General features: G+C 42.2%; 1 pseudogene; it reads left to right on the forward strand.

Moving 5' to 3' along the window:
- The first annotated feature begins 307 nt into the window (after positions 1 to 307).
- Positions 308 to 7,564, forward strand: LOC114267261 (subtilisin-like protease pseudogene; annotated as a pseudogene).
- Positions 7,565 to 11,424: the final 3,860 nt, after the last annotated feature.

Raw genomic sequence — 11,424 nt, forward strand, 5'->3', positions numbered from 1 at the left:
GCATCAGATTAACAGTTGATACACCAACTGTTTCATCAAAATTATCCAAAAGTATAAACTTCATCCAAAAGAAGTACTGTTTTTTTCATTCAAACATCAGATTAATCGCCCCCTTTGTTCTTTAACAGAATCAATTTGTCATCAAACTAACCACAGATTGTCACATTTTTATTTTTTATTTTTTTGGCAGAATGCAGGCCATCGGACTTTCCAATCTCTCTCTCTCTCTCTCTCTGGAAATCTATATAAGTAGAGTTGTTGATGGACTATCACAAACCATCAACACTCTCGAGTTTCTTCAGCAATCATGAAGAAGTTGAGCATCGCTTTGATGTTGATTCTCAGCCTCATTTGCTTGTTTAATTTCCACCCCACCACAGCTCACAAAGTGAATACTCTATTCCGAAGATTTACCAATGAGCCAAACACGTTGGAAACATATATTGTTCTTGTAAACTTGCCTGAAAACAGAGTTTTCTCTGGACCTGAAGAAGTTAAAGAATGGTACAACTCATTTTTACCCACCACCACTGCAATCTCAAACCAACCATCTCTTCTCGCATAGTGTATTCTTATCACAATGTGGTTGATGGGTTTGCAGCCAGATTGTCAGCTGAGGAAGTTCAAGCCATGGAAAAGATTGAAGGGTTTGTGTCCGCCCGGCCCCAAAGAATATTGCCGTTGCACACAACTCACAGCCCCAGCTTCTTGGGGTTGCATAAAAATTTGGGTGTCTGGTTGGGCTCAAACTATGGCAAGGGTGTCATTGTTGGTCTTTTGGACACCGGAATTACCCCAGCATTGCATTGGGCGCATTTGGTGCAATAAAAAAGGGTGTATTTGTGAGTTGCTCTGCTGGTAACTCAGGCCCCTTCAACACTTCGCTATCAAATGAGGCTCCATGGATTCTGACTGTCAGCGCAAGTACATTGGACAGACAAACACAAGCCCAGGTAGTGCTCGGAAACAATTATCAATTTAACGGAGAGTCCCTATTCCAGCCTAGTGATTTCCCATCAACCCAGTTGCCTCTTGTCTATGCTGGCATGAACAGTCCAGACTCTGCCTTCTGCGCACCCGGATCATTGGACGACACAGATGTCAAAGGAAAAGTAGTGTAATGCCAAAGAGGTGGTAACATAGCAAGAATTGACAAAGGGCAGACGATGAAGGACGCAGGTGGAGCCGCCATGATTCTCATGAACGCAGAGCAAGACGGGTATAGTATAGTAGCCAATGCTCATGTCCTACCTGCGTCACATGTGAGTTATTTCGCTGGAGTATGGATCTTAGATTACATAAATTCCACAACAACACCTACGGCCACAATCATTGTTAATGTATAATGTGCTGTTAATGTATAATGTATAATGTAATGTATAATGTATATAGTATAATATATTATAGGACAGAGCATAGAAAGCATAGGATTCTTTTCTTTCGGTTGTAAAGGCCAAACACCACTCACACACTTTCATTATTATGTATAGCTTTTGTCTTCTCCTTTTGGTGCTTCCTCTATAAATGAGCATCACTCTTGTAACCAATTTATATAGAAAATACAACATTTATTCAGATATCTCACATATCTCACATGATATCAGAGCACAGGTGTTTTGCCTAATCTCTTCTTCCGCTGCACTACATTTTTTTGCTTAGCAGATTGCTGTGTATCTCGTCTGCATCACATTTTGACAGATTGTTGCATATCTCGACCTTATCTAACTTCCATATTGGACCACACCAGTACTTTCGTCTCCTCACGACGAATCCAACGCCACCAAATTCATCAACAGCCGACGTTCCACGTGCCTTCACGCGCCGCCAGAACTTCAGGCCACGCGCTTCCTCGTTCTCAAACGCGCTCTACGCGTCTCATACACTTGTCCCGTGCTATTGTGTGCCGCGGCCTCATCTGCTAACGTGAGCCGCGTGTTTCTGACGTCAGCCGACATCAGCCCTAGCTGCTTTCGTGCGTCGCTTGTTCTCCTCTACCATTGTACGCCGCGCACTTCTCTGCTAACGTGCGCCGCGCCTGTGATATCATCCTTGTAGCCAGTGACATCATCCTGTTTGACTAGAATTGTTGACCAGACCAGTCCACTCACTTGGACAAGCCAATTTAGTGCCTTTCTGGTCATATTTTTTGGTCAGTTCACTCCTTTCCCACTGATTTCGACCCTCTGAATTCACTGGTAACCTCGGATTTTTCAGATTCTACCTCGATAGTACTATTTTTCCCTCATGGATCGCCTCGACTCCTCTAACCACCCTATTTCCGTTGTTCTTGACGGGACTAACTATGTCTTATGGGCACAAGCTATGTATGGGTTCCTCAAAGGAAAGAAACTTTGGCGCATCATCACTGGGGATGTGTGCAAACCCATCCAAGCAACCACGGAATCCGCTGCCACCACGGAATCCGCTGTCAAATATGTCGACCGTCTGGAGGATTGGGATAGTAAAAACTATCAGATCATTACTTGGTTTCGCAATACTTCTATTACATCTATCAGCCTTCAGTTTGGTCAGTTTCAACTTGACTCTGCTTCCTCTCCAGCCAAGGCCATCTGGAATTTTTTACAAGAACGCTATCAGACTACTGGCCTTGCTCACCAATATCAGCTTCTGAGTCATCTTCACCGTATGCGCCAAGAAACAACTCAGACCATTAATGATTTCCTCTCCCAAATGTATTATCTTTGGGATCAGCTCGCTCTTTCTAAACCTCCATGGGATTGTACTAAGGATGCTACCTCGTTTACTACTTACCATGACCAACATCGCTTGGTTCAGTTTCTCATGGCTCTTACTTCCTGTTTTGAGCCAGTACACGCATCTCTCATTCATCACACTCCTTTACCCACTCTTGAGCAAGCAATTTCTGAACTTCTGTCAGAGGAAACCCGGTTTGGTACTCTCCATCCGCACCCTGTGGACTCTGTTCTTGCTACTCCCCAGATTCGGAGTTCTCCTTCCCCACCTTCACCACAGAAGTCAACTTTCTGCAACAACTGTCAAAATTGTAGTCTTCCGTCGACTCATCTTCTGGTTAATTGTCCTGTTCACCTTTGTCGGTTTTGCAACAAGACTGGTCCTGGTCATCTCCAGCAAGATTGCTTCCGCAATCCCGTCCGTGCCTCTCGCAATGGTCCTTTCCCCGGGCATTTTTCCCGCAGCACCTCACACCGTTCTGGGATTCCGTTTAAACCAATCCCTACTCAACGCACTGCTGCTGCTGCCTCAGAGGATTTACCTTCCCCTGTCCCTATAGATCCTTCCACTCCAGTCTTCTCTCAAACAGATGTCGAAGCCATGTTTCAACATTTTTGGCAGAATTCCGGTACCCCTCCCTCTACTGCTTTGTCTGTCACCGCAGGTAACACTTCCTGGTACTTTGACTCCGCTTGTTGTAATCGCATGACCTTTGACTCTACTATTTTTACTCCTCTCTCTTCTACTCCTCATGTTCCTTCTATCCATACTGCTGATGGGTCTCTTCTGTCTGTAAGTCATGTTGGTTCTGTTTCCACCTCTCACTTTTCTTTATCCCATGTATATCTTATGCCCGCTCTCACTTTAAATCTTATCTCCATTAGTCAATTATGTGAGCATGGTCTAACTGTTACCTTTTCCCATACTGGTTGTCTGGTGCAGGACCCTCGGACGAGGCAAACTCTTGGGATAGGCCGTAAGCATGGACGCCTCTACGAACTTATCCATCTTCATGTTCCGGATTCCTCTCAGATCACAGCTCCTACCACTGCTACCACTGCTCCTCATTTATCTCCTTTTCAGCTTTGGCACTGTCATTTAGGCCATCTATCTGTTGGTCGTTTAAAAACTTTAATTTCTAGTGGTCATTTAGGTCCTGTAAGTTCTGATGCTTTAGATTGTGTGTCCTGTCAACTTGCTAAACAACCTGCTTTGTCGTTTAATAAAAGTGACTCTATTTCTCTTGCACCATTTGATCTCATCCATTCTGATATTTGGGGACCCTCTCCTACTCCCACTATGGGCGACGCCCGCTATTTTGTTGTTTTTATAGATGATTTTTTCCATTTTACATGGTTGTTTCTTATGAAAACTCGCTCTGAACTCAAACAACTTTATTACAATTTTGCTGCAATGGTTAACACACAATTTTCTAAAACTATTAAGCTTTTTCGCTCCGACAATGCCATGGAATATAAAGATTTTGACTTTCTTTCCTTCCTTTAGAGCCATGGTACTCAACCTCATCGTTCCTGTCCCGGTACGTCTCAACAAAATGGACGTGCTGAACGGAAACATCGGCATATTCTCGACACTACTCGCGCTCTTCTTCTGTCTTCCTCTTGTCCGGAACATTTTTGGGGAGTGCTGCTTACACTATCAATTGTATCCTTACACCTGTCATTCATAATCACACTCCTTATGAGCGTCTGCATGGCACCCGTCTCCCTTACACCAACCTTAGGGTCTTTGGCTCTGCATGTTTTGTTCTTCTCCAACCTCATGAACGTACCAAACTTGAACCTCGTTCCCGCCTTTGTTGCTTCTTGGGCTATGGTATTGAACATAAAGGGTATCGTTATTGGGATCCTCTCTCCCAACGACTTCGTATCTCTCGTCATGTGGTCTTTTGGGAACACAAAATGTTTTCCTCTCTCTCTCTCTTCCGTTTGTCCGTTCCCTCACCCTCTCTGTTTTTTACTGATCCTTCCACCGATCTGTTTTCTGATGAGCTTACTCCACCACCCCTGCCAGCCTCTCTTGGGTTTTCTGGTCCGCTTACTCCACAGCCCCTGCCAGCCTCTCTCGAGATCGCCTTGCCTCCTGGTCTGTCCCATGCCCCTGCTCCCTCTGATGGTCCTGCTCTTGCTCCCTCGGGCTCCTCCCCTCCTGCTGAGTCTCTTCCTCTGGCTCATCCTCCTTCTGCTCGACCACGCCGGGTAACCCAACCTTCTACTCGTCTTCGTGACTTTATTGTTGGTTCTACTGCTTTTTCTACTTATGAACCGACCTCCTATCGTGAGGCTCGCTCTAATCCTCTTTGGCAGCAAGCTATGACTACTGAATTGCAGGCTTTAGACAAAACTCATACTTGGGACATTGTTGATCTTCCTCCTGGCAAGTCTGCCATTGGCTGCAAATGGATATACAAAATCAAGACTTGTTATGATGGATCTATTGAGCGCTACAAAGCCCGCCTTGTTGCCAAAGGCTTTTAACCAAGAATATGGTATTGACTATGAAGAGACCTTTGCTCCTGTTGCTCGTCTCACCTCTGTTTGCAGCTTGATTGCTGTTGCTACCTCCCGATAATGGGATCTTTATCAACTGGACGTGACCAATGCTTTTCTTAATGGTGTTCTTCTCGAGGAGGTCTACATGCAACCTCCTCCTGGGTCTACTTATCCACCTCATAAAGTCTGCAAACTTTAGCGTGCTTTATACGGTCTCAAACAAGCTCCACGTGCTTGGTTTGCCAAGTTCAGCTCTACTATTCATGAATGTGGTTTCACCTTCAGCTCTTATGATACTGCTCTTTTTATCCGAAAAACAGTTCAAGGGACCACCTTGCTTTTGCTTTATGTAGATGACATGATTATCACCGGGGATGATATCGATGGTATTCTTCACCTTAAACAGTTTCTTAGCCATCATTTCGAGATGAAAGACCTTGGTCCTCTCAACTATTTCTTAGGTCTTGAAATCTTTCATTATTCTACGGGTTCTTTTCTTTCTCAGGCTAAGTATACCTCTGATCTTCTCACCCGTGCTGGTCTTACGGATTGCGAGACTGTCTCTACTCCCTTCGAGCCTCAGAGTCGTCTTACACCTCTTGATGGCACTCTTCTCTCTGATGCTACCCTATATCGTCAGTTGCTTGGCAGTCTTGTCTATCTCACTGTTACTCGTCCTGATATTGCCTATGCCGTTCATATTGTCAGCCAGTTTATGTCGGCTCCTTGTACCCCTCATTATGCTACCTTAATTCGTATCCTTCGGTATCTCAAAGGCACCATGTTTCATGGTCTTCATTATTCCGTCCGCTCCTCTCTCCAGCTTCGTGCTTTTTCCGATGCTGATTGGGCTGGCGATCCTACTGATCGCCGCTCTACTGCTGGGTTCTGCTTTTTTCTGGGTGATTCTCTTATTTCTTGGCGCAGAAAAAAACAATCTCTTACTGCTCGTTCCAGTACCGAGGCCGAATACCGTGCTCTTGCTGATACTACTCAGGAGCTTCTCTGGCTTCGTTGGCTTCTTGCTGACCTAGGTGTTACCCCCACTGGTGCTACTGACCTCTTTTGTGACAATCACAGTGCTCTTCAAATTGCTCACAATGATGTTTTTCATGATCGCACCAAGCACATTGAGATTGACTGTCATTTTATTCGTCAACACGTTATTCGTGGTACTGTCCATTTCCATCCGATCTCTTCTGTTGATCAACCTGCTGATATCTTCACCAAAGCTCATTCTCCTGGCCGCTTCGTTGAACTTGTCTCCAAACTCCAGTTGGTTAATGTTTTTCCACCTTGAGTTTGAGGGGGGCTGTTAATGTATAATGTGTTGTTAATGTATAATGTAATGTATAATGTATATAGTATAATATATTATAGGATAGAGCATAGAAAGCATAGGATTCTTTTCTTTCGGTTGTAAAGGCCAAACACCACTCACACACTTTCATTATTATGCATAGCTTTTGTCTTCTCCTTTCGGTGCTTCCTCTATAAATGAGCATCACTCTTGTAACCAATTTATATAGAAAATACAACATTCATTCAGATATCTCACATATCTCACAATCATGTTTAAAGGCACCATTATCGGAGACCTCTCTGCTCCGGCAGTTGCTTCCTTCTCATCAAGAGGCCCAAGCTTCGAAAGCCCTGGCATCTTGACACCCGACATCATTGGTCCGGGTGTGAGCATTCTAGCCGCATGGCCCGTCTCTGTCAAAAACAAGACAGACACAATATCGACATTCAATATGATTTCCTGCACCCCAATGTCTGCAATCATTGACTACTGCTAATCAGCGAAACTTGGGAAACAGTCGGATTGTTGATTAAAGGTTACTACCGGCTGACATCTTTGCCATTGGTGCAGGACATGTCAACCCATCAAAAGCAGTTGATCCAGCGCTTGTTTATGATCTTAAACCTGTTGATTACCTATGCGGCTTGGGTTATACTGACAAAGAGATTGCTCTCATCACAAGCAGCCCGGTGCAATGCTTGAACGTATCGATCATACCAGAAGCACAACTAAATTATCCTTCCTTTTCTATCACATTGGGGTCTATCAATCAGACATACACAAGGACAGTGACAAATGTTGGGCAAGCTAATTCGTCTTATGGCTTCTATTTTGGTTTACCTCAAGGTGTTGATGTGTCTGTCAGTACTAAAAGCCTTTTCTTCCCCGAGGTGAACCAACAAATGACATATCAAGTGACATTTAGCCGCCTACCACAAGCCCAAATAACACATTTGTTGAAGGTTTTCTGGCCTTGGCTTTTTTTAACACCATGCACTTTGTTCGTACCCCAATATCTGTTCAGTTGGTGTAACAAAAATGATGCAGAGGGGCTCTGGCATGCAAATAACATCAATACCGGGTCTGTGCTAAGTGAACTGTCTTAATTGACAATTGTAAGTCTAATTTGTATTGTGTTGAATAATCGCAAAAAATGGCAAAGAAAAGCGAAGGGAACAGTTAGATTGTAATGTCACTAAAATTTTCTGATTATTTCAATGAAAAAATCGAATCGTAAAGAAAAAAAAATATATATATTTCCTTACTCAAATGTTGCATGATATTCTTGCTAATAAGTAATGAAGCAGAGCATGGAACAACATTATGGTTAAAAAATTATATATCCATGGTTGCCGAGCCGACGGTAATGACAAGTGTTGTTTACTATCTCTGATTCATAAAAGCATAGAAGTCAAACATCGTTGTAAAAGAAGAAAAGAATGGATGCGAATTGCAGCAATAGATTTGGCGCTTGAGATTCAATCGAGCTACTCTGTTGTAGGGTGGCTATTATAAATCTTGTTGGTGCTATTCGATGGCTGTGCTAAATTTGACCCTCTAATTGCAAATATAAATAGTGTTGGGAGTGTATGGGATGGGTTCAAAGTTTACAGTACTGTGAGATGAGTAAGAAGCTTCGAGTGCAGAAGTTTTGAGTGAGGTGAAATGAGTGAGACGTGTAGAGTGAGGTGAGGTGAGTGAGAAACAATTTTGAATTTCTCTCCAAATAGTGCAATTCACTGCATGTCGACATAGGCGTATTGTGAAATCAGGTAAATGTCATTGTCTATATTGTGTGATTGTGTATTGGTGTTTGGTTCTTGACCCTAGACACAACAAATTGGTATGAGGATACAGTTTTATGGGATCGGGGTCGACGCATTTACAGGGGTGATGGGTCCCATCTACTCATCACCCTAACAAAAGTCTCTTAATTTTTTTTATTTACTTTTTATGATAAAAATTTTATTTAATAATTTATTGATCTCGTCAAAAAAAAGAAAAGAAAAGAAAAGGGGCATCAGAAATCAAAACTCCTTAGAAACCTAGTCATTCTCTATTATTTCTGGTTTCAACACTCAAACCAAATGAAAGATCAATAATGGAATGGTTGCTTGATCACGTATATAAAAATAAGATCTGTTTGATATTATTGACAATGAGATTATCATGTGATGATTCAAAAAAATGACACATTGTCAAACATGATTGTAAAAGTTTATGCATTTTTAAAATTTTTTTTTTTAAGACGATAGTATTTTATCAAAAGTTCATTTTAGTTGAAGGAGGAGGAATTCAAATAAATTAGTTTAATTTTTTTTAATAAAATTTGTAAAACTTAAAATTTTTTATGTGATTCCATATAAAATTTTATAGAATCACCACTATATGTGATTTTCCACAACTATCTCAAAATCAATTTGTTAGTCAAAATGCTTGATTTTCCACTAGGCATATGATGCTTGTTAGTCAAAATGTCTAATGTGACTCACTTTTTTCAACTCCAATACACTAGGCATATGATTAAGCATTTTGGCTCAGCTCACATTCACTAGCTACATGTAGTTAGCCTTCAAGGCTAGGCAAAATGTATTTAATCATTAAGATTATTTCCCTCTATCATTGTTGCTGACGTGACATTCTATAAAGTTAATAATATTTGGATGAATAACTAAAATAAAGAGCATGGTTGGAGTAGAAACATAAAATAGTTGATAGGCAAAATAAAATGTATACTTTATAGTAATATTTAGATAGGTAAAATGCCTACTACCATTGGAGATGCTCTAAGAGGTACATCTCATCAATACGAGTTCTATGGCACAAAAATCATCTCAAACAAACACCAAGGTGAATCATTCCTTCCCATCAAAGTTAATGAGATTGGTCAGCACTCCACGTGTCACACACGTCTTCTCCTGCAAAACTTGTAAATTTTGGAAACTAACAATTAAATATTGGGCTTTGATAGAAGACCCTCCAATTCTCCCCCTCTCCCCCTCCCCCCCCCCCCCCCACACATACGTGTAGCGGGTGGTGATTGGAGGAGAAGGTAAAAAAAAAAAAAAATTGACCAATCAGATCAAAAAGGGGTCAAGGGGGTGGGGGAAAAGGGGCTCTGGGTCTTTTACCTTAAATATTTTGTCACGATGGCAAAACTTGCTGATTTTAGCGACCGGTAATGGATTATTCCATCCTTGACAAGAAATATTTCGACACAAGTTTCCAAAATTTTAGTTTGCCCATGGATTTTGGAGAAATTTTAGTTTGGCCCCTGATTTTGGGTAAATTGCAATTTGGCCCTTATGTTTTGGGAATTTTCAATAAGGCCTAAGAATAGCAATGAAGCCTTATCCTAAGCTAAACAGACTGTTCCAGATGCAACAACAAAGTCAAAATTCTCTAATTTTAAATGGTTTTATAAAAATAAGATAAATCAGTAGAAATCGACATTTTCATGCTTGAAAAAATTACAAATTTCAGTATTGAACCTTTCGATAGCAACAATCACTTCATCGTATGGCGGTTAAGAGTTCTTAATTTGTAATGCACTTATTATGCATTTTATATTAGTACACAATTTATTCAGAATGTGCGCACGTATTACGTTTATACGGCTTGAACAATCTAATTTGAATAGGACATTGTTTATTTCAATTTTGCCTGTTTCAACTTTGTTTAGTTGTAATTTGTATTCGGCACACGTTTATTTCGACTTCAGAGGCGTCACGCGCCGAGGGCGCTCCGAATTCGGAGGCTTTTTCAGCTAAAAGACGTCGTGTGCCGATAGGGTACCGAATCCGAAAACTCCCATCTTTAACTGCCGTTTAGATAATTGGGCCATTTTAACTTCGAAAAGCCGAAAATTAGTACATGGAATGGCTGTGGCCAATATCGATCGGCGTCCGTCTTTTGGAGTTCAATGTTTAATGAAATCGCCTCGGGGTCACTGCAAGCGTTAGAAATAAATCGCCTCGAACTTTGGCTGAGCTTAATACTGCAATGAATCGTAGTAGGGAACCCACCCGTGCGAGAGGTAGGGCGTTCAAAGAACGAGAAAAACATCAGCCCCAAGTTGTCGAAGCAGATCACCCCGAAGGGAGAAACAGCAAAGGGGAAGTTCTTCACAACCGTGACCGAGAAATGAGGCCGACGTAGCGCCGCGACCGTTGAGAGTTACTGTTTTTGTGGGGGATTCCTTTCTTGTCCTGGATCTTGGCCTTGACGTTGTCTATGGTGTCAAAGCTCTCCACCTCGAGGGTGATTGCCTCATCCGTGTGAACATCGTGGATTCAAGCGCGGCCAGATCAAAGCTTTTCAAGCTGCGGATGCCCTTCCTTCTAGCGTGGGCGTCGATTCGGTGCTGCCGCTGTACCAACGCGACCACTTCCCCTTTTTCACCTTCGAAGTTTGAGAGGGGCGAGGACGAAGGCGACGCCGTATAAAAATAGATATTGTAATACTCGAACGCGGATTACGTTTTTGTAATTACTGTTTAATCGAATAAAATATGTTATTTTAAAAGTGCATATATCTCGTTCTGAATTTTTTATGTTGAATTAAACATATTATTTCGAATGTTGGCACGTTCTGTTTTGTTCATGTGGTTGTGCTGGCTGAACTTGCATATCCCTACTTTAATTAAGCATTATACGGTCCTTGAGCGTCGCCCGGTGGAACATTATTTGGTCAGCCGAATTTGAAGGCTTTAATCGGCCAATCTTGATATCCACGAAGGGCGCTCCGAATCCGGAGGCTTTAATCGGCCAATCGTGATATCCACGAAGGGTGCTCCGAATTTGGAGGCTTTTTCGGCCCAACGACGTCATGCGCCGTTGGGGCTCCGAATTCGGAGGCTTTAATCGGCCAATACTGATATCAACGAAGGGTGCT

The sequence above is a fragment of the Camellia sinensis genome, chromosome 13, assembly GCF_055761805.1.
Source record: "Camellia sinensis isolate YWXY chromosome 13, ASM5576180v1, whole genome shotgun sequence".
Lineage (NCBI taxonomy): Eukaryota > Viridiplantae > Streptophyta > Magnoliopsida > Ericales > Theaceae > Camellia > Camellia sinensis.